The sequence below is a fragment of the Canis aureus genome, chromosome 1, assembly GCF_053574225.1.
Source record: "Canis aureus isolate CA01 chromosome 1, VMU_Caureus_v.1.0, whole genome shotgun sequence".
Classification (NCBI taxonomy): domain Eukaryota; kingdom Metazoa; phylum Chordata; class Mammalia; order Carnivora; family Canidae; genus Canis; species Canis aureus.
Window position 1 is genome coordinate 6,497,676 of NC_135611.1, and position 25,005 is coordinate 6,522,680.

Below are 25,005 nucleotides of genomic sequence, written 5' to 3' on the forward strand. Positions count from 1 at the left end.
GTGTAGAAGTTAAGTTACTGCTTGTTTATGTGTTATATAACAATTGTGCTGATACACCTTCAAAGCTTAGAGGTATGACTTTAATTACATCACACATTGCAAGCACTTTTAGTACAGTTATATTAAGAAATTTAATTAAGGGGGCAATACTGTATCATATTTTACCATTAGCTGGCATATGAATTTAAAAATTAATCTTTTTCATGTTGTCTGAAATGTCTTTCCATTCAAAATGACCAAAGAGGTAATGATGTGGCTCCTCTCCCTCTAGTGTGTTATAAAACTCTGCCCTTTCAACCCATCGGAGCCTGAGGTGTGTGATTCATTTCCTGTTCTCAAATATCTGCTGTGATTGACATGGTCAGCTGTGTGTAAAATGTTCTTGTGACTCGAAACCTGAGGCTCATATGTGAAATACTCAAGGGAAATCTTCCATTTCTGTCTCCTGGGTCTCCCACAATTATTCCTCCTTCCTTGCACATGTCTCTGGCTTTTTCTTGTGATGCCAGTTGCTTCTGATCACCAGCACCATACTCCAGAGTTGCTATGAACGGTTGTGTACCTCAAGGACACTCAGCTGAAGGAGAAGGAAGGGCTGATCCCATTTACATTCAGATGCCCTGGGGCAGAGCTGTATCCTGAAGTCAATAGTGCTTACTAATTTGCACAAAGGTGTCTTATGGAGAAGCTGAGGGTATGCCTTTATCAATCACAATAACATCAACTCTGTACCCAGTCACACAGTAGTCCCAGCATCAAAGGGCCAGCTTCTACCCTTCACTTAGATAGTCTTAAAGAGAAATTATAGCATTTAAGCAAGAGGAACATTTAAAAAACAAACCAAAAGAAAAAAATAATGCATATGTTCTATCTTCATTGTCATGTTTTTTTTTTCTGGGTATCTGGAGTCATCAAGCTTCTTGGTAAAATAATCTAGAAGGTTCTCCCGTTTAACTTACCATTGCATCCTCAAGAAGTATACATTTCATACTATAAACATTTGCTGTATTTTGCCTCAGAAAATATTACCTAATTTTAAAAAATATTATCTTTCATAGCAATTTGCATATTGTTTGAGGCCTATTGTTGTCATTTCTATGCAAAAAAATCAAGAAATTATCAGGAAAGCAACCCATAGTGTTTTTTCTTGACCAAAAGTGTTTCCCTGTTTTAGAATTTGTATGCCATTATAGCTACTTAAGTATAGTTCATACAACTATTCTTAAAGTGAATGCACAGAATAGCAATTTCCACTAGGCGGTATTTGCCACTACATTTATTCAACAAATGTACTGTAGAAATGCAGTATATACAAGATATAGGGATCCCTGGGTGGCGCAGTGGTTTGGCGCCTGCCTTTGGCCCAGGGCGCGATCCTAAAGACCTGGGATCGAATTCCACGTCGGGATCCCAGTGCATGGAGCCTGCTTCTCCCTCTGCCTGCCTCTGCCTCTCTCTCTCTCTCTGTGTGACTATCATAAATAAATAAAAATTTATAAAAAAAAAACAAGATATATGTACTATATATAAACATTGTACACGATTCTGTCCTCCATACGATGAGTTTATATTTTATAAGATAGTGAAAATCAGATAGACTGTAGTAAACAGAGTAATTCCTCTCCACCCTCCCCCCACCAAAACATGGTTATGACCTAATCTCTGGAATCTGTGAATATATTTCATTGCATGGTGATGGGAATTAAGATAATAGATTGTATCAAGGATGCTAATCAGATTACTTTAATGCAAGGACATTAATTTGGATCAACGGGGAGGGCCCACTGTAATCACAAAAGATCATCAGTGTGAAAGAAGGAGGCTGAAGAGTCAGTGTCAGTATGATGTAAGAAAGAATCCAATGCCACTTCTGTCCTTAAAGATGGGAGAAAGGACCATGAACCAAGGAATGTGGGGAGCCCCTAGAAACTGGAAAATGCAAAGTGGATTTTTCCCTAGAACCTGCAGAAAGGAAAAAACAACCTTGTCATCACCTGGATTTCAACCTAGTGAGAACCATTTTAGATTTCTGACATTAAGAACTGTAACATCATACATTTGTGTTGTCTAAATCATCTAAGTTTATAATAATTTGTTATAGTAGTGATAGAAACAGATACAGATTTTCCTACCTGAAAGTAGAATGCTGCTGCAAAACTCATCTAAAAAATGTGGACATGGTTTTGCAATTTGGCAGTGGGCAAAAGCTTGAAAATTTTTGAAGAGAAGCATGATAGGAAAAGCCTGTATTGCCTTAAACTGACTGTTAATAGATATATGGGTATTCACAACGTTGCCAAGGAGGACTCACGAGGAAGTGAAGAGCATTGTGTGGAAACATACATGCCTTAAATGATACGTATGTCGTCATATGCAAAGTGCTGATAGAAATATGAATGGAAAGGTGCCAATTTTGAGGACTCCCAAGAAAATGAGGGATATGTATTTGGAAACAGGAGGAAAAGGAATCCTTGTTCTCAAGTCAGAAAGCTTACCAGAATTGTGTCCTGGAATTATATGGAAAGCAGAATTTTTTTTTTTTAATTTTTATTTATTTATGATAGTCACAGAGAGAGAGAGAGAGAGGCAGAGACATAGGCAGAGGGAGAAGCAGGCTCCATGCACTGGGAGCCCGACGTGGGATTCGATCCCGGGTCTCTAGGATCGCACCCTGGGCCAATGGAGAGCAGAATTTAATGTAAGCAATGAACTTGAGTATTTAACTGAGATTTTCAAGGAAAGTATTGAAGATTCAGCCCGGTTTCTTCCTGATGCTTTAGGAAGAAACAAGAGGGAAGAGACAGATTGGAGAAAGAACTTTTAAACAAAAGCAATTGAGGCTTAATGATTTGTTAGATTACCAACGATTCTAAAATTAAGAGATTCACATCCCATTGACATTTATGGGATCTTGGGATGGGGCTGAAAAGACATGCTCTAGAGAGAAAAAAATGAAGGTAGAGCTAGCCAACCTTTTCCTAATCCTATGGAAAGATAAAAACATCAAAATATTCAGTCTCACAAAAGGCTCTTTCAAATGATTAAGTGTGTGACTCATAAATCTCTTCAGTCATCTCAGCAGAAGCCAAAAATAGACATGGGATTATCTAGAAAAGACCTGTGGAGGAGACTCTTGGCTAATAGAGTGGATCTTGTGATATACACAGGAGACTTATGAGGTTGTTGAGAATGTTGTATCAGCAGAAATGTTGCCATCTTGAACTGAAGGAGACAGAATGAAGTAAAAGAAAATGGTAAGACCACCAAATATCTACAGGCAAGAAACCTGCTGATAAAACTTCTCAGCTCCCTGGGCATGTTCTACTTTTCATGAAAGAGGAAGGCTGATTCAGCGGGCACAACCCCAAGCCCAGATGATGGGATTTGGAGCCCAGAAGTAGAGCTGAGAATCACAGAAGATAATTTCCAGGCCTTGAAACCAAGTGCAGTTTTCCAGATGGATTTCACAGTTGGCTTGGGACTGTTGGAATTCTTTTTCCTTCTACTTTTCTCCCCCTCTAAGAAGAAATGTCTATAAATGTTACCCTATGCCTGCCTCACCATTGTGTATTGGGAGCAGGGAAGATGTGTCTTGAGTTAAAGGTTCACAGATAGAGAGAACTTGTGCCACTGGGAAGTAGCTCTTCCATACCTGAGTTAGCTGATACAGATGTTGAGCTGATACGATTTGAACTTTGAGTTGATATGTAGTGGGTTGAGATGTTTGGGTGCCTTGGAATGGGATGAATGTATTTTGTGTGTGGGGTGGGCTTGAATCTTGGTGGGCCACAGGCTAGATCATGGTAGAAAGAATAATGGCCCACAAAGATGTCTTCATTTAGAAATCTGGAACCGGTGTGTATATTCTTTTACATGGCAAAGGGAAATTAAGGGTATGGACAGAATTAAAGCTGCTAATCAGCTGACCCAAAGATAAGGGAATTATCCCAGATAATCTGGATGGGCTCAGTGTAATCATAAGGGTCCTTCAGTGCAGAAGGAAAAGGCAGAAGAATCTGTCAGAAGGATATGATGTGAGGAAGACTCCAGCGGCCCTTACCTTTGAAGATAGAAGGTGCCCATGAGCCAAGAGATGCAGGCAGCCTCCAGAAGCTGAAAAAGGCAAGGAATGAAGTGTCTCCTAGAGCCTCCAGAAAAGGAACATAGCCCTGCCAACACTTTGATTTTGACTCAGTAAGACCCATTTCAGACTTGACATCCAGAACTTGTAAGATAATAAATTTGTGCTGTTTTAAGACATCAAATTTGTGCTAATTTGTGATAGGAGCACAAAGAAATTAGGGTAGCATGTCATTAACTAAAATGTCTTAAAATTTGGGGAGTGATAGAGAAAGTAAACAAATAATGTAAGGATTCATTGTTGGGAAGAAGAACATTATACTTTTGAGTCTATCAGTTGAAATTTTTAAAATACCTGTGTTCCAAATGGAGAATACCAAATCGTTTCAGCTTGACGTTCCTACACGTAAATTGACAGTCTCCTTCTATGTGGATGTTTGCATATATCTGTAGATATATCATTTGATTTTATGTAAATGCCATCCTTATGCCTAAATATGGCTGAAATCGCAACAAAGTAATGACTTGCAGTCCTTCCTGAAGATGTACATGGGATGGTGGTATTTTTGTTTGTGGTAATAATAGCTATTTGTAGAACCTGGCACTCTGGAAGCCTCTGCTTCTTCACGGTGTATCTGCCCGATGCCTCTGCTTCAAAAGAGCTCTGCTGTCTGTTCTTGCTTGCTCACTTGGCCAGCTTCCCACCATTTTCACAGCTATGCTGACTTGCTTGAAATTCTGCCTCAGTACATCCTTATGGCATTTTCCCTTTCCGACTACTTTCAGACACCTCCCTTCAACTAGACTACCACAAGAATTACAGAGTGATAATAATATAGTAGGACTCTTGACAATCAGCAAGTCATGTACCCACAAAAGAACTAAACTTGACTTTTTTAAGCAGGAGGACATGTTAGTCATGAATATGTCACTTCTGTTCTGTTCTCTATTGATCAGAACCCAAATCAGAAGTCTTTTATTCCCTGGGAACTTCTCTCCTGAAATTTGCACTTCAAAGTCCCAAGGAGGTTCTCTAAGTGATTCAGAGAGAATTGTGATACAGAAAATCAGTTCTACCTTAAGATATTCCCAGACTGTTGTACTTTCTGATGCTGTGTGAGAGGAAAGTGTAGCAGATTGGGCGGGCAAACAAAGTAGAATTTGTAGAATGGTCAGTGGCTGCGCTGAGGGAACTAGGAAAGAAGACAGTTGTCACAAGATGGCAAGTAAAGTCCGAAGTCGAGGGCTTCCATGGGCATGAGGATGAATTAGCTCTGCAGAGACCTTCTGCCATAGATAATTGGCTAACTGGTGAGAAAATTCTTCGTAGTTTTTGTTGCAGGTGTTTATTACTATCTTTTTTTTTTATTGAAGAAGAATTTCTTTTTTTTTTTTTTAAGATCTTATTTATTTAAGAGAGAGAGAGAGAGAGAGGCAGAGACACAGGCAGAGGGAGAAGGAGACTCCGTGTGGGGAGCCCAACGTGGGACTTGATTCCCGGTCTCCAGGGTCACACCCTGGGCTGAAGGCGGCGCTGAACCGCTGAGCCACCCGGGCTGCCTTTATTACTATCTTTTAATAATAATTTTCAAATTGTATTTATAGCTCAATTTTAAATTAAGGGACAATGAGCATTTAAACAGTAATACAACCATGCTGATGTTTGGTTGACAGCTGTTTTACCTTTTATATGGTTTTCACTTAGACCATCCCATTTGTTATTTTCTTGGATTCTTCCTCTGCTTCTGCCTGCCACCCATTCCTTCCAGCATTTTCCATTTACTGCCAGTGGCTGCACACCTCTTTTCTTGACGACTCCCTGGCAGTGTGTCTCCCACTCCCTTCTCCTTGCTGCTCCTCCAGGCTGTCGAATATCCAGGCCCTATATTGCACTTCCTGACTCTGCCAGTCCCATTCGCTCTTAGTTTTGCTTTTGTTTTGGTCTGTTTCCACATGTTCTAGAAAAAAAACGATCCAGATACCATTTCCATCTGAACTATTTATGACCCCCTAGCATAGGAGAGATGTAGCAATTATATAAATAAATATGGTAGTTAGGTTTCTGTTAGAAATGTCAAGGTTGGCACTTAGGTTCTTTGTGCTAAACTTTTCACTGCCTAGGCTTCAAATTGGAATATGGTTTTTCTTTTAACAACAACTTACATGTTCTATTCTAGAACATAGAGTAATCCACAGTAAAGCCCGACTTCTGTGAAGGTAAAAGTCACTCTAAAAAATGTGATTTGGGGGAAAAATGTGATTTGGGGACACCTGGGTGGCTCAGCGGTTGAGCACCTGTCCCTGGCTCAGGGTGATCCCAGTCTCAGAATCGAGTCCCTCTACAGGCTCCCTGCCTGGAGCCTGCTTCTCCCTCTGCCTTGGTCTCTGCCTTTCTCTCTCTGTGTCTTTCATGAATAAATAAAGAAAATTTTTAAAAAATGTGATTTGGTATGTTTTTCTCATTATTTTTGGATGAAGTATTCATTCCTTTATGCCTATAAAGTACCCATGTTCTAGAGATTCTCACTGTTTTCAGACTATTTGCTTTTTTTTTTTTAATTTTATTTATTTATTTGTGAGAGACACACACAGAGAGGCAGAGACATAGACAGAGGGAAATGCAGGCTCCCTGCAGGAATCCCGATGTGGGACTCAATCCCAGGACCAGGATCACGCCCTGAGCCAAAGGCAGATGCTCAACTGCTGAGCCACCCAGGTGTTCCGGTTTCAGACTATTTTCAATGTGACTTATATTTCCTCATCAGGGAAAAAATATTAGTAATTTTAACTCCTTAATAATTTGAAGCTGTAGTATTAATACATATTCAGCTAAAAAGAATTTATTTTAGGTCTTTCTTTTAAAAGATGTTGGAAGATACTTATTTCCTTTCAGCAAGTATTAGCAATGTGCCAAATCATTGCTATAGTTTATTTGTATGTGTCTTTAGTTCTCCATTTCTTCATAAGCCCATTTTTCTCATAGTCATAGTTTTTGCATAGTTTCATATAGTATATGGACTTGCATATATATATGTGTGTGTGTAATGTACACACACATATATATATGTAAGTACACACACGTATATACTAGTATTATGAAATGTGGTCAGACATGGGCCCTAGTGCTAGCTTTTGGCTAAGTTCAGATTCTGGCTTGGAAACTTTCTTATGTGACTTTGGCGATAGCAATTTACTTAATGTCCTAGCTTTAGTTTCCTCATGAGAGACCAGCACTAGACACATTATCATTATAGATTTTTCTACCTAGCGATGCAGTCAAAATACTGACATTACTTAACATGTGGCGTGATTTTCCCTGAGATCACATTTGAACCTCTGATTCATTGTTTTGTAGATCCATTCAACAAAAATAAAAGAATATTGACCCATAATTGGTTCAGACTCTATTCTAAATGCTGAGATAAGGTTGAGATATAGACTCTGTTCTTGAGGAAATTAGTGTATTTGAAGAAATTGTATTTATAACCAGTGTGATGAGTACCATGGATAAGTGGGGGAGCCACTGGATGAGGCCTGTACTGCAATGGCATTTCCCCACACAGCCCTCCCTCCATCCCTAGGATGGGGATAGACGGAGACCTAGACAGAGGGAGACGCATAGATGTGTGTCTGCCCATGCTTACTCAGCCATAGCTCTACCATGCCCCTGAAGAGTCCATTACAGAAATATTCTTTTTCTCTGTCAACACCAAACTTCTTAAAAGGAAGGAACTTTGGTTTACACCTTTAAATTTCCAGTGCCTTAACTGTGCCTAGCATTCATTGACATTTAAAAAAATTGATTTGAATAAATACTTGGATATGAATAAATGAATGAATGAGTGGAGCTGAATAATCCAAGAAGGTAGGAGTAAGATACTAGGTATGAAAAAGCTGGTAACATGTATGGTAGGTAGTCAAGACCATTTAGAAAGTAGATGTGTGACTTTGAAAGGAGAGAAGTTGAAAGGACCAGAAGAATAATCGGATTCAGATAGTGAATGGTTCTGTAACCTCTGTGAATGACACCGACATAACTTCAGGAAAGGTCAGAAATGTGCTAATATTTTAAATTGAATTGCAATGGATGGATGGAGTAGAGACAGACTAAAAGCACAGAGAATGAAGATAAAATAATTCCCACTGCACGGAAGAAATTGTGAGAACCAAGATTTGAGTAGCGTGTGTGGCACAGTAGTGAAAGAGCAAGTTAAAAGATGTAATGACACATCAGGTGTGCATGTAGAGAAAGAGAGGTGGAAATGTCTGAGGTAGCTATCCTCAGTGATTTGGTGATTGTGTCCTAACTTATGTTGGAGAATAAAATAATAGAAAGTGATACGTTTGCTTTTAAAGATATTGAAAGAGAGGTTACCGATGCCTATGATTTAGATAGTTGGACTGAGAAAGGGGATCCTCTTTTGCAAAATATTCTTATATGTGTATCCTGCATATTTACAGAAAAAAATAGCTTCTTTCTCAGTGAAAGTATCTGGATTTATTTATTAGATAAAACACCTCTCTCCCAAATTTCTCTGTGAAATTATCTGGCTTAACAATAAATAAATGTAAGTCATTCAAAATTAATTCATATGAAATAATGGTATAATTAGGCAGTGATTCCTGCTTTCTACAATCTTATTATAAGATATTCATCTTAACAAAAATAATGAATTATTGAGTTCTTACTATATACCAGGCATTGTTCTAAGCACTTTGCGTGCATTATCCCATTTGATTTTTATAGGTAGTATATCATTGCCATTTTTGGATTTTTGGATTTTTGAAAAAAAAAGATTAAAAATGTAAATACTATGCTCAAGGTCATCTCTCTAGCAAAGCTGAGACTTGGATAAAAGAATTTTTAGGTATTAGTCCCCACCGTCAACAAATTATTTGCTTCAGGGCTTAACTTCTTAAAAATATTGATTTTTTTTTCACCCTTTGTGATTTGATTGTGGAGTTTTGAGATGTTTTTGGTGATCCTAGAGTTTCTCTTTTCACTATAGTCTAACATCTTTCATACAGCAGCAACATTTTCCCTCATATAATAATTAAGCAAAACATTTGCCCTGGATTTTTAAAATCTTAATTATAACATTTTATTTTCATCATTGGTATCATCATCATCATCACGTTAATCATCAATATTAGTAACAATAGTATCACTGCTTATAATTTATGTTATGAGTCCATTTTTATTCCATAAAAATAATATATTGTCAAGTACATCATAATGCATATTTGTCATAGGAAAAGACTAATTCACTCAATTTCTGTGTTGTCAGCTAGTAACAAAAGAGTAAATGACTGTTTCAAATATTGAAATCATAACAGGCCTCAGTCATCTTCATTTTGTATATTTGCCCCCACAGAAGCTGAAGAAATATAGATATTTCTTTGTACTTCTAATGAAAATAGTGAAGCAATTTCAAACTTAGAAAAGTTGCAAGTGCAGTGACACCCTTTTTCCTCCCGCCTGCAAACATTTCCTTATATATTTTGTTTTATTAAGTAGAAATAGCATCTATTGGCTTTTTTTTTTTTTTTAATTAAACTTCAGAAAGAGCTCTATGTCTTTTCTCTTTATTGCACTTTCTTGACCGCGGGTGCCAAAGTGGGACAACCCCTGGTGTGTGTTAGTGGTGACAGGTCCGAGTGCCACAGACCTCGGACCCTCTCTGAGGGACACAGTAAGGGGACCCTCTCCGAGGGACACAGTAAGGGGAGCACAACTTTTGTGCCAGGCAGCACAAAGCTAAGACTTTACTTCTGGGAAGTCTGGCAACAGGTTAGGGAAGTAAGGTGAGCCTGTGTTTTGCTGCAGTTAGGATACTCTCCAGCTACTAATGAAAACAAAACAATTAGCCCCTCTGTGCTTGAGATTTCTTGTCTGCCAGGTGCTTATTACAATGACTTTGATCTGATTTTGCAAGGACTAAGTAAGATAATATATATGTGATCTGTTAGATAGGACACTGTGAGCCTTCTTTTCTCACCTTGGGCCTGTTTATAAACTGTTGGGAACCATTTCATCCCTCCATACCGAAGCCACAAATATCATAGCCAAGTCCCTGATCCACAAGGCAAATTTTGCTAAAGGTTTCTCAAGGAGCTGGGTTAGGTAATTATTTCAAATATCAAAAAACAGATTTCCTGAATATTTTATTTAAATATTTACTTCCCCTCCAAATATTCTTTCCTTCTCCCTATCTCACATTCTTTTGTCTATCCATAAGTCTGACTCAGCCTCTGCCTCCCAGATGCCTCTCCTTCATCCCTTTGATGATCAGAACAACACCTAGAAGAACAAATGTCACCAAAACAGAAGGGTACCAAATAGTTAAATAACCAGCAACTGTTGTTCCCCAAATTTATGCTGCTGGTAAGGGTGAGGAAGGGGCTCCCTTCTTTGGAAAATAATACATTGCCTGGGGTGATATGCATTAGCAGGGACACTACAAAAGGTCGCTAATAACCTGCTATTAAGTATGTTGGTAGTCACCATTCATCTGCTCTACTTAGTGTCTACCAACCTTTTCATTACCCTCCCACTGTGATCACATCTGGTGTCAATCATTCTACCTTGAACCCCTAAAACAAACACTGGGTCACCAGGAAATTAACCCACCTTTAAACTTAAATTAACCACAATCTTATATCTATATTATTGGTTAAATCCCAGAGTGCAATTTTCAAGAAGCTTTTTTTTTTTTTTTCTTCCTCCTTTACCTCTGAATTTGCTATTGGAGCAAGCTCAAATTCCTTATTGGGTTATATAATGCATGTTTGTGGAAAATTTCTTTAGTCCACTAGCAGTCTTTCTGAGATCTTTATAAATCATCCACAATAATTATTCCCCTATTGCTTGTATCATTGGAAGAATGATCCTTGAACTAGAGAATGCTTGACTGGCACCCAAAGATTTATTTGTTGGGTTGTTTGCCTTTAGATGGCACTCTGATAATGTCTGTGATGGCTTCCAGATCTAGGGTAATCACTGGACACATAGAAATTGAATGTTACTAGATCAAGGGTACTTATTTAAAAAAAAAAAAAAAAGGTGCTTATTTTAAGACTATTCTGGTTTCTCATGAGAGAATAAAAAGCAAACCGAGGATGGAGAAGGAGAATTGTGGTTAATTCATTCTTAGCTTTCAGTATTACACTTTCCCGCTTCCACCTGCCATGTTTCCCTCCCTTGTCCATGGTCAGAACTCACCTTAGAATCTCATCTGGTGTCTCTTTCATGTAGATATTTATTCTGAGCTCCTGTCCTAACTGGAAAATGCTCCTATAAACCAGTCTCTACTGATGGGGAGTTGTACTCAAGCCAAGTCAGGACAACCTGCATTTCAAATGGTGACTCATAAGCCCTGAGAAAACTTCCTGGTTTCAAGGGAATAAAACACGGGGGTTATACTTCTAGGCAGTGGGACAAATGATGAAGGGGTAGGAACAGCTTCTGACTCTGAGAGCATTGGAAATCCTTCACTTGTTCTCCACGTTCACAACCAGTGGTCATTTAGCACCTGCTTTGTGTCCTCCAGGAGTCGGAGATAAATAGACAAATACAGTCAAGCAAATACAAAGGACTATGGCTGAATTAAAAACAAAATCATCTTAATAAGAACCATTCTTAAATATTCTTGGATATTGGAAGCTTAGAAAAAAATTAACCTTTCCCCTTTCTCTGTTCCTTTAATGTGGATAATATCTCTCTATTTACACTCTCTATATACCTTAGGGAAAGTATGTACTTTATTTTTTGTGAAAAGAAATTAGAGAAGTAGGCATTTTAAAGACATTTGAGGTGTTCTACTAAAATGAGAGAAGGTTATCTCCCCTTCAAGGCACTTATGTAATGCCAAGGTCTGATGGGTCCTGGATTAAGAACAAGCCATGTGACCTTGAGCACGTCCTTCACCCACTTAAGACTTCCATTTGCTCATTTATAAAAGAAGCGTATGGAACTTGATGTCATCTGAGACTGTTGAAGCTCTAACATTCTAAAATTGTAGAATCATTCATATCCCATTAAAAATGTTTTTAGAAATGTTGATCACTTGATTTTTCAAAACGAATTTGTATTGTTTCCCCTGTTCCTCTGTTTTATAGGTGAGTAATTTGAACTTTGGAACCTGTCTCAGCCTGTTTGGGCTGCTATAACAAAATATCAGAGACTGGGTATCTTCTACACAACAGGAGTTTGCTTCTCATAGTTCTAGAGGCTGGAAGGCCAAGATCATATTGAGTATCTGGTGAGGGCCAATGTCCTGGACCATAGACAGTCCTCCTCACTGTGTCCTCCCATGGAGAAGGGAAAAGGCAGTTTTCTGGGGTCCCTTTTATAATGGGATTAATCTCATTCATGAGGGCTCTGTCCTCATGACTTAACCACCTTCCGAAGGGCCCACCACTTAATACCATCATCTTGGAGATTAGGTTTTCAGTAAATGCATTTGGGAGGTCAGGCAGAAACATTCAGTCTCTAGCAGAGCAGTTAAGTGCCTTGTACAGCCTGGTGTAGCTGGTGACTAGAGGAGCTGACCATGACAGCCACTCTTTCTAACTCCAAATTCTATATCGTTTCTTTTGACTCAAGTAGGGAGGGGACAGATTCAAAATCTTCACTTCATATATTCAGCAGAACTTCTTGTTACTCAGTTCTTAAGAGCTCTGCAGCAAGACAATTATCATTATTTTATTTACTTTTGTTTGACATTATAGTAACAGAAGTATACATCTGTTAAAGGTTCATTGATTTGTGAAAGAGCAGAAAAAAATAACAGGCAAATCTACTTAGGTCCTCTATGCATTACTGCCTTCAACCTCCACGACAACCCTAAACACTTAAGCATTATTACAGATATAACAGGATGTAAGGTTTTCTGTTGCCTGCAAATTTTAGTCAAAACCTTACAGTTGAGAAAAATAAGTAAGGAAAAATGTTAAAATTCTAAGGACAACTGTTAGGTATATTCATGTGGGACTTAAGTGACCAAGACTGTGCCTCAAAATTCACCCCACAACTTCCCAACAGACTTTATTATGAAGAAACCTGAAAATTCACAAAGTCTTAGAATAGGAGAATTTTCATCCTGGTTGGAGATTCTCTAAGAGTCTTAAAAGAGTCTTAAAAATTTTGAGTTCCCACAAGTGGAGCTGGGAAGTTGTCCCAAGAGACGAACTGGCACCATGTGACCAGAGAGTTCTGGGACACCTGTGCCCAAGGGTTTGGAAATACATGTGAGCCAAGGGAATGCTGCCTGCTTCTTACTTGAAGAACTTAAGAGGCTAGGATCTGGTTGGACTGGCTGGTGACAGAAGCAGAAATACAGGGGAGAAGAGGGTCACACCTGGACTCTCATGTCTTGGCGTAGCAAGATGTATGTTTCCAATGGGCCAGGTGGTCCCTGCCCAGCCAGGTGGACCATCAGGGAGGTAAAATCTAGTGGACTTAGGAGAGCGGTCTCACGGCATGAGTCAAAGAGGACAAGTTGAAGAAGAGTCCAAATCGCTCTCATCACTGTGACCTCTGTGTGAGAACCATTATTTAAATGCCTGCCACTCACAGGGATTCCTCAATAGTCAAGAGATAATTCCTAATTTCTACAGCTAAATCTATAAACTTCTGCTCCTTTTCCTTTAACCTGTGACTCAGCCAGATAGTTGCAGGAGATAAGAGGGTTGAGGAAGCTAGGAAGAAGGAAGGAAGGAAGGGAAGGAAGTCATGTCTCCCCTCTCCCTCTGCAGGGCTCTCTTAGAGACATCTGTTAGGGATGGAGAGGGGAGGGGTCAAATGTGATGATATGTGACTATTGGATTTTGAAATGGCTGGAATATCAGAAAGGGAGTCTTAACTGTTCATAACAAGTGGTGTCTTAGGAATTAAAAACCTGGGGGAGCCTCCCAAGCTCTCATTTACTAACAGGGAAAGGAAATTCTACCACAGTCAAAGGCTAGAGTGGGAAATGAAATAAAGTAAGATTATTCTTCTTTGAACCCCATTGAGATAAGCCACCAAATCAGTTCTGTATATAATTATTTTCCTTTAATAGAAAGAAGAAAGTAGAAGCCCAAGAAAAGGTGAAAAACTTACCCAGCATCACTCAGTTTACAAAGTCCAGCAGAAAAATCAAAGTCCTTGCAGTCTGACCCTAACACTTGCCTTAACTCCTATGAAGTACTTCCTGTGTAAACTAAAATGACAAATTAAACTTAGAGATATCTTCACAGTAAGGAAGAACATTACTTTGACTCAATTTTTATTTTACCAAGAAATGCAGTGATTCATTGATTCTTAAACCTAGGGTACTTGGTATCCTTTCATTTGTGTTACTGCACTGTCTCCAGAGATCCAATTCTGCATTCAGAGCTACTCACTAGGCATCCCCTAAATGCACTCCAGATGTTGAACTTATGATGTCCAGCCTTGAGCTCATCGATTCCACACCCCAGATGAAGACGGAATATGGAACATTCCCTAAACCTAGGATTTGTGATTGCTCAACAGCACTATGGTTCCCCTAGAAACCCAAGTCCACATCATATGAAATAGATTTGATTTTCTCTTTCCTACTCACTGAGTCCTCACCTCTCACTCAAATGAAGTAGCAGAAGATGAGGGAGTCAGAACCAATCTAGGTGCAGCTTTGAATTACATAATAGCAAGTCTAATTTAAATCTTAAGAGAATGAGTAAGTATTGAAAGCTGAGGAATATGGGAATGCCATAGTTTGATCTGTTATTTAAAAAGAGTATTCTGCCTTTCGAGGCTGCTTGATAAACATTTGTTTGTTTGAACTGACGTAGAACGTGGCGTAGAAGTGGAAGGTGTACCACATTGCTTGATCCACGTATATATCCATCAGGGATTATCACTGTCCTGTTAGCTGACACTTCCATCACCTCACACCATTATCATTTCTTCTCTGTGGTGAGAACATTAATGAATCATTTCTAAACGCTACTCTCTTGTTCACTTTGTCTTTACACCTTTCCTCTTCCTGTCTCAACACAGAAGGATGGCTCCATTCCACTCCAGTATGTGTGTGTGTGTGTGTGTGTGTGTACCTATATCTTTTCCTTGCTCTCTCACATTGCATTGTAATTATCTATTTACATATTTTTTTCTCCCTTTACACTGTGAGATTCATAAGGAAGTGAGTCACATTTGTGTTCCAAACATTAGCCATAGTGTCAACATATGGAAGGATATACTTCTCACCCATTTATTTCCCGACACACTGCTGCTTTCGCTTGCAGGTCCCATTTCCTCTTCAAACTCGAGAATATCAGTATTTTCTCCTCAGAAAACTGTGGTTTTCCTTCTGTGTTTCCTATTTGGGATAATGACACAGCCAACCCTGGTCTGCCAAGCAGTGACCTGCCATTATATCCACCATTCTTCCCTCTACTTTATGCTCATGTACCACAGAAGTGCTTTCTGGTGATTTTTTGAATCTCCACCTGATCATTCTACCTCAGCACTAATTTTAGGTGCTCCTAATATTGTTTTTTACCCAAGTTATTAGAACAGATTTTTATTTTTATTTTTTTAATAAATTTATTTTTTATTGGTGTTCAATTTGCCAACATACAGAATAACACCCAGTGCTCATCCCGTCAAGTGCCCCCCTCAGTGCCCATCACCCATTCACCCCCACCCCCCGCCCTCCTCCCCTTCCACCACCCCTAGTTCATTTCCCAGAGTTAGGAGTCTTTATGTTCTGTCTCCCTTTCTGATATTTCCTACCCATTTCTTCTCCCTTCCCTTCTATTCCCTTTCACTATTATTTATATTCCCCAAATGAATGAGAACATATAATGTTTGTCCTTCTCCGATTGACTCATTTTACTCAGAATAATACCCTCCAATTCCATCCACGTTGAAGCAAATGGTGGGTATTTGTTGTTTCTAATGGCAGAGTAATATTCCATTGTATACATAAACCATATCTTCTTTATCCATTCATCTTTCGATGGACACCGAGGCTCCTTCCACAGTTTGGCTATTGTGGACATTGCTGCTAGAAACATCGGGGTGCAGGTGTCCCGGCGTTTCATTGCATCTGAATCTTTGGGGTAAATCCCCAACAGTGCAATTGCTGGGTCATAGGGCAGGTCTATTTTCAACTGTTTGAGGAACCTCCACACAGTTTTCCAGAGTGGCTGTACCAGTTCACATTCCCACCAACAGTGTAAGAGGGTTCCCTTTTCTCTGCATCCTCTCCAACATTTGTGCTTTCCGCCTTGTTAATTTTCCCCATTCTCACTGGTGTGAGGTGGTATCTCGTTGTGGTTTTGATTTGTATTTCCCTGATGGCAAGTGATGCAGAGCATTTTCTTATGTGCATGTTGGCCATGTCTATGTCTTCCTCTGTGAGATTTCTCTTCATGTCTTTTGCCCATTTCAGGATTGGATAGTTTGTTTCTTTGGTGTTGAGTTTAAGAAGTTCTTTATAGATCTTGGAAACTAGCCCTTTATCTGATACGTCATTTGCAAATATCTTCTCCCATTCTGTAGGTTGTCTTTGAGTTTTGTTGACTGCATCCTTTGCTGTGCAAAAGCTTCTTATCTTGATGAAGTCCCAATAGTTCATTTTTGCTTTTGTTTCTTTTGCCTTCGTGGATGTATCTTGCAAGAAGTTACTGTGGCCGAGTTCAAAAAGGGTGTTGCCTGTGTTCTCCTCTAGGATTTTGATGGAATCTTGTCTCACATTTAGATCTTTCATCCATTTTGAGTTTATCTTTGTGTATGGTGCAAGAGAGTGGTCTAGTTTCATTCTTCTGCATGTGGATGTCCAATTTTCCCAGCACCATTTATTGAAGAGACTGTCTTTCTTCCAATGGATAGTCTTTCCTCCTTTATAGAATATTAGTTGACCATAAAGTTGAGGGTCCACTTCTGGATTCTTTATTCTGTTCCATTGATCATTGTCTGTTTTTGTGCCAGTACCACACTGTCTTGATGACCACAGCTTTGTAGTACAACCTGAAATCTGGCATTGTGATGCCCCCAGATATGGTTTTCTTTTTTAAAATTCCCCTGGCTATTCGGGGTCTTTTCTGATTCCACACAAATCTTAAAATAATTTGTTCTAAGTCTCCGAAGAAAGTCCATGGTATTGAGTGTAGGGATAGAGGGAACATTCCTCAACATCTTAGAAGCCATCTACGAAAAGCCCACAGCAAATATCATTCTCAATGGGGAAGCACTGGGAGCCTTTCCCCTAAGATCAGGAACAAGACAGGGATGTCCACTCTCACCACTGCTATTCAACATAATGCTGGAAGTCCTAGCCTCAGCAATCAGACAACAAAAAGACATTAAAGGCATTCAGATTGGCAAAGAAGAAGTCAAACTCTCCCTCTTCGCCAATGACATGATACTCTACATAGAAAACCCAAAAGCCTCCACCCCAAGATTGCTAGAACTCATACATCAATTTGGCAGTGTGGCAGGATACAAAATCAATGCCCAGAAGTCAGCAGCATTTCTATACACTAACAATGAGACTGAAGAACAGATTTTTAGCTTGGGCTCCTACTTCAGAATCGCCAGCCCCGCAATTCTCAAACATCTACTAGAATGGGCTTTCTAAAATTCACACCTAATTGTGAAGCTGGCCTAATGAAAATTCTTTATTGGCAACTCTTTGTCTGCAGAGTACAATCTAAAGTCTTTAGTACAACATACAGAGTGTTTTGTGATCTCCCTCCCTGTCTAGCCTCATCTCTGGATGCTCCAGTGCCAGAACTCTGAGCATCTTGAACCACACTCAGAACACCCAATGTACCACCGCTTGTGCCTCTGAGAACACTTGCTCCATCTAGAAAGTTTCTCCCATTTAGCAAATTCCAGTTTCTGGTTTACAACCCACATGAAGTCCACCCTCTCTGTGAGGTACTTTTTATGTTTATCCCTACTCGGGCATTCATAATCTTTCCATTGTAATGTTAGACCTCCCCACACTGCCTGCCCAACATATTGTGAGTTCTTTAGCCTAGAAACTATATATATATATATTTTTATCAGCAGTGCCTGAGAATTACCATCTATGTACCATATTTTTACTCAAATGTGCCAGTAAAAACTCAAGATAATATTTTATTTCTCAGTCAATAAAAAAGTTGGAGATGGTTTCAGGGCCAAAAGTAAACATGTAAATAACTTAATGATTTATAAAACATGGATTTTTCTCTATCTTCAACTTCATTATGATCTGAACAACAACATATGAAATTGACAACTAAGTTTTTTCCTATTACTTTTGAATCATTCATAAAGAAATCAATTTCTTAACTAGTTGATTAACTTAAAAAACTCACACAACTTCAAAATGAAATTGGCTCTTGGGCCCAAGTATTTTATCTGTATTTTATCATCTAGCAGAGACTATGTGTATAGGAAAATTATTAGTATTGAATACTAAAGATCTGGCACAAAGTCACACATATGCAGAACCTTTTTTCTTTTTTTTTTTCTTAAGATTTTATTTATTTTTTCATGAGAGACAAAAGAGAGAGGCAGTGACATAGGCTGAGGGAGAAGCAGGCTCCCTGTGGGGAGCCCGATGTGGGACTCTGGGATCACGCCCTGAGCCAAAGGCAGACGCTCAACCACTGAGCCAACCAGGCGTCCCTATGTAGAGCCTTTTAACTGGTGTTCCAAAGATTTTTCTACAACAAAATAAAAGCTGTGATTTAGAAGGAAGTATCTCACCACAGGGAGTCTGATTAAAATCCTGCTGCACCAGTTGGTAGTCAGGTGGCTTTGGTGACATTCAGATCTCTCACCTGGAAAGTGAGAACAACAGAATGAAGCTGTCAAGTTAGGGTGACAGTTGAACAAATCCAGGCATGCGAAATTTTCAGGACAATGAATGGAATGTTGTTTAGTAAGCATATATTAAGGAGGGAGCCTGCTTCTCCCTCTGCCTGTGTCTCTGCCTCTCTCTGTGTGTCTCTCATGAATAAATAAATATTTTTTAAAAAAATAGGCATATATTAAAATCACTCTTCTTTGCTAGTTTCAATGTAAACCTTTGAACCTTTAATGAGCATTTGGACAAGAAGCATGATTAGATCTGTTTCCAGAGTAGGAAGAAATATGTCCAGTGGGCACTTGTAGTCCTAAGCTAAGTGCAGCCTGCCAACTGGTTGTTTATTCAATCAATGATTACTTTGTCTTGCTTTTCCCTCTTTTGATTTTGTATTATTTCAAAATTACCGTGGTGGTTGTCATGGCAACCAAGGAGCCAGAACTGAAGGAAGGGAAGTGTGATCATATAGTAACTTTTTGTTTTCTCTGAGAAGCTCTATACCACCCTTTGCCATATTTTTCTCAGGTTCCTCATCATTAATCATCCAAAGTGCAGCTCTCCTTGCATTTTACCCTGTTGAGAGAAAATGTTCTACTTCTCTCATAAAATATTTTTTCCCAGATCTTCTTATCCTTGGTGACCTTCCTCTGCTTTAAATTCCTGTGTCATTCCTCTTATGGACTATCCCCCCAGATTTGGCAGTGTTATTTATTATATGTTATTCTGTAGCATTACATGTTGATATATTAAATATTTCTAGGTATGTGTAGCATCCTGATCTGAGGCAGTGTCTTATTCAGTGCTTACCATGGGTCTTTTTGAATCTATCTATCTATCTATCTATCTATCTATCTATCTATCTATCTATCATCTATCATCATCTATCTACACAATGATTATAGGTTTGTGACCAGAGAACAGCAAATGGAATAAATATTTAAAAACATTTTACATTAATAATAATTATTTACATTGGAGAATGTTCAAATGATCCAAGAGAATTTCTGACTTTTTTTTTTTTTGCTCATTTTATTTGTTTCAGGTTACAGATATCATAAATCCTACATTAGAAGATGGAATAGAATAGTATCATTTGCAAGTAAAACTATAGTGATATTAAGAACAGCTTTTATTACACTACTATATAAGTAAAAATATGCATATAAACACTCAAACTATAAAGATTTAAATGGAAACCTGAATTATAATAAATACTCCTTCAGCCTGTCCGTTACTAATAGCCTGCAGAAGTGAGAGCAGCAAGCAGAAATATATTAGGTTAGTCTAGCCACACATCAATCCATTGGATGACACTAGGAAGCCAGAGATGTTGTGTAACAGGACTTAGAAACATTAACTGCCAGATATTACACAGGATCTCCAGAGACAGAGTTCTAAGATCTGCTTATTGTGGTGTATGGGTTAATAAAAGCCCAAGGATGACTACTTGACTATTTCTTTAGTCTTTAGCAGTAGGATTTGGAAGTGGCTGTTTCTGAAGAATAAATAGAAGTAAATAATATTTTATGTGTTGATATGGCCCTGAAAGAAATTTGATCTTTATGAGGATGATGCAATTCTCCCCAATTTCCTATCTTAGACTTATTAACCATGGCAAACAAGAACGTTTCTCCTAAAAATATTTTGAGTCATACTGGAGTTTCTGTGATGTTGTGAAAGATTTTTTGATACGTTTTGGGAACCATGTTTTTATTTTATTTTCTAAGAATTACAAAATATTCTACATGGCATCAAAACTTAAAAATAAGTACATTGTAGGGCTAGCAGGAATTTTAAAGATCACGTGGTTCATCTATCAGTTACTTATTTATTCATGTGCTTGGCACTGGAGGTAAATAAATAAAACTCAGAGAACCTGCTCATATCCTACTTGGGGAGACAGGGGGTGCAATGTGATATATGTCGTAATAAAGGTAACATATGGCTTTCAGGAAGTAAGAGCCCCTGAACTCTGCTGAAGCAAGGCAAGAGAGAAACACCCAAGAGGGAAAACCAGATCTGGTCTCCAAGCACTTAGGAGGAAGGTATGACATAGCTTCCAGGCTCTGGGACTGCAGTGCCCAAAGACAAATGTTACTCTTGCTTTTCTATCAAAGAGATTGCAAATGATTTGGCTTGGTTGACATAAAGACTATGCAAAAAAACATAATGAGTGATGTGTTTGGGAACATTACCAAGAGAAAGTCAGGGTGTGCTCTTGCTAACATGTCATGACACAGTGAGAACCACCAGAACATTTTATATATGGATAGGAGCGTAGTTGAAACATAGAAACATCACCAGATCACCAGAGAGCATGTTGGAAGAGGCTGCAACTGTTTATGAATTGGGAAGCCGTAGAGATGTCCAGGTGAGTTAATACGAGTTCCAGGGATAGCACTGGAGATAAACAGGAAGATGTAGCTTCAAGTGTTAAGGAGATATTAAAATTTGTGGCATTTGGTTTCCAAATATACGTAAGGAGAAATGACAGTGAATTTTCATTGGTACATTGTCAGCTTGAGGTACCTTTGAAATATGGAAGTGAAATCACCCAATGGCTTTTGTTCTCTGACACACCAGACTGCAGTTCTCTGAAAAAATCCATCCTTTTTCATTCATTATTGTAGCTCCACGTGTTGCACAGAGTTTTAAATTAAGAAGAGGGTCAGGTCAGTGGAACCATGTGTCAGGCCTCTGCATGGAGCTGGTAGTAGAAACTATGGGTGGGGAGGGATGGCATTTACTCATGCAAGGATTGTCAAGTAAGAGAAAGACAGGATATTTGAATGGAGTAGACAGGCTGCTGTTGGAGGAACCAAAAAATTATTCATCAGCAGGGTGGCTAGCAAGTGTTAGGGCAAAGGGAGCTTCGGATGATGGAGGACGGGTCCTAGAAACCACGGGAAAGAGACCTACTCAAGTCACATTAGTGGAATAAATTATCAATCAGGTCTTCAGATTAGAAGGAATCAGTGATATTCCTGCCCAATACAGTTTCCTCGCAGGGGGCAGGTAGAGTTCAGACCATGGAGACCTGAGTGGTGGGTAAAGCTGAGGACTGGAGGCCATCAGCACAGGGACCTCACCCTTCTGGGTCCTTGTCTGGGAGAGCAGGCATGTGACACGAAGGAGGGAGGTGATTGAATTTGAGGAGTGGTGCAGAGTCAAGGGGATGCTTCTAAGGTTCACCTTTTGTCCCTTCTTTATGCAAGTCTTGCTTCCACCAAGAATTAGCCTCAAGGTAAGTGTCATTATGCCTTGCTTCTACCCGGTGAGACCCACTCCCACCCCCTGCCCATCATACCCCCCCAAACAAAGTGTGCTCCTGAAAAATGTTCTCCCTCTCCCCCTTTGAGGAATTGCAAGCCAACCTGAAGCCCCCATGGCCTTTGGTCTTTTTGTTACTTTTTCTCCTTCTTGCTCAGGATCCTTAATTTAGATGCCCCTGTCCCTTTGAGTGCCCAGTAGAGGAGATAGGACAAGAGTTTCCTGAGGATGCAAGTGGTGCTGTTGCTGAAATTCACACCTAGCTGCCACCCCCATTTCCGGCGTTTGGATCCTGTCCAGGATGCTCAGCGTGTGGATGCAGACACCTCGTTTTTGCCAATCCTGGCAGCACCACCTCCACCCTCTGTCGCCTCTGCCAGTACAGCTCTGCTGTTCCTACCTCAGCATAGCTGCTTTCTCACTCTCGTTGTCACTTCCCCAAGTCCTCGGCCGCCTTCTATTCCCCATACGATGGCATATGATGAAAGATTGATCTCTTAATCCTTTGATTCCAGCCACATACGTAGATCTGGGGACAGACATGAGGCAGCCTCAGGGACATACACTGTGATCTTGCCAAATCACCCATCGTCTTTATACGTACAACCAGGAGTCTCTCTATTCTTGCAGTGAGGTTTATTTACTTCGCCGGGGATAGATACACTCTAAACATATTCAGAAGTGTCTTAACCTGCCTGGGCCAAAACCTAGGGTAATGCCTTGTGGCCTCAAGCTGAAGTGAGGCGATGTTCATTCCTACATAATGGGCATGCTGCCTTTACAGCTGCTAGGATGTGCTGGAGAGCCTGCAAGAGCAGTGTTCTTTTGTTCCCAACTAAGGAGCACTGGTGTGGGTGTTGCCTGGGTCTGAGAGAAACTGGCCAATCTGGTTGGTTCCCTAGGGTTCCTCTCCTGTCCTTACCACTCCGTCTGTTTCTCAGTCAACTTTTTGGCAAAGGAGCCAACAAAGTGCTTTGTATTTCCAAAAGTAAATAGACACTGGAGTAAAACAAATATAGACCCATTGTAACAGCTACGGTAGAAGCTGGGTGTTAAAGGATACATCTCAGTTCACAGGTTTGAATGTGGCAGGTGTGTTGGGAATGTGCCAGACCTGAAAATACAGCAATGATAATAATAATGAATGACGTTGTAGTAAGACTTCATAACTGGTTGGAATGTCTTGGTTATTTTTGACTCTATATTCTTCCAGAAAGAGAGAGAGAGAGAGAGAACAAGAGAGAATGAGAGGGCTTATCATGTTCCTTCTTATCAAGAAGAAAATCACTTCTGGGGCTTTGATTGGTCTATAGATCAACTTGAGGACAGCTAGCAATTTTAATATGTTGAGCGTTGTGTTTAATGAGCATGGCGCCATGCTGAGTCTCTCCTCTTATTCAGGTCTTATCTGATGCCTTTCACCACTGTTCAGTAAGTCTTTTAAAATGTTTTGAGCCCCCCTTTGGTTTTCGAAAGGATGGCAGTATTCAGTTTCTCAGCGAAGTGGATTTATTTTGTGTTATTAACTTTTAATTTAAATTGTATTGTGATCAGAAAATGTGGAGTGTTCCTTGTTAGCATTTCATTTGTTTACTGGTCTTTCCTGCATTTGAGACTGTTCTCAGATCATTTTTTCTTTTGGAACTACATCAAAATTTCCTTTAAGACAAGCCTCTTAGAGATAAAATCCCTCAATGTTTACTTACTCTCTAAATGTCTTCATTTCCCCTTCATCCTTGAAAGATCCTTTTGCTCACTGACAATTCTAGGTTGACAGGTATTTTTTCCCAGCTCTTAGTAGATATTATTTGACTGTCTGTTGACTTGTGTTTCTGCCATTGAAATGTCTGCAATCATTCTGTCACTTCGTTTAATTGGCATGGCCTTTCTTTCTGCCTCTTCAAGGTTTTATCTTGATCATCTGCTTTGTGACTCCATTGCCATGTCTGGAAGCATGGGTTTCCTTTTATTTTTTTCGTGGAAGATATACCTTATAGATCAGTGGCTACTTTTTTCACCTGTGCTGAAGAATTCGGAGCTAATATTTCTTTAAATATTACCAGATGTCATTTCTGTTCTTTAACAAATTTGTATATGGAGATTCCATGTTTAGTCTCTATGGTTTTTTAAAAATCATTTCTGATTATCTGCTTAGTTTTGAAAATGCCACTTTTGAAAAAAAGTTTATTTTATATTTGAGGATTCCCAACTCTAGAATCTATTATTGGGTGTTATTTCTATTGGCTGTCATGCAGTGATTTCCCTTTTGTGTGTGTGTGTGTGCATGTGTGCGTGTGTGCTCTTTATTTGTCCTTTTAATCTATTCCCATTAATATGTGTGCTAATTTTGGGGAAAACTTTCCTCTAAGGATGACTTGTTATCCTTCTTGTTTCTTTCTGTAGCAAAAGAGAACACCTACCTGACCAATACTATTTCAGCATCCCTCCTAAAGGGTCAGTGTAGAAAAGATTCCCAGATCTAGCTTCCCAATGCTCAAAATCCCCACAGAAGTGTTGCTGAAGGATTCATGCATCAGAGACGATCTGTTTCAGACCTGACACTCAGACCACTTTCCTGCCTCCTACTCACCAAATTCCTCTCTCCTCTGAGTCTCTGTTTTGGAATCCAGATGTTTTTCTCCAAGCTACTGAAGGCTAGTCCAGTGGGGTCCAACCACAACAGGGCCTCAGCCCATCGCTTTGGGATTGTTTGGGCCTGAGAGTCATCCTGTGGCTGATGAGACCAGGAAGGCCTCTGTGGGTGTGACTGTCAGGACTTCTGTTGGGGAAGTGTGTACACACACATGTGGAGATGTGTACACGTGTG

The 25,005-nt window shown here is 39.5% G+C and overlaps 1 protein-coding gene across 9 annotated transcripts in view; it reads left to right on the forward strand.

Moving 5' to 3' along the window:
* Nucleotides 1-25,005, forward strand: part of NETO1 (neuropilin and tolloid like 1) — a 128,334-nt gene that overhangs the window by 21,262 nt on the left and 82,067 nt on the right. Inside the window, exon 5 of one of the 9 annotated variants that reach the window (XR_013371087.1) lies at nt 20,861-20,953. The exons of the other annotated variants lie outside the window; for them this stretch is intronic. The gene's annotated coding sequence lies outside the window, so the exon portion shown is untranslated. The remainder of the gene's footprint in view (nt 1-20,860; nt 20,954-25,005) is intronic. 9 annotated transcript variants of the gene reach the window in all.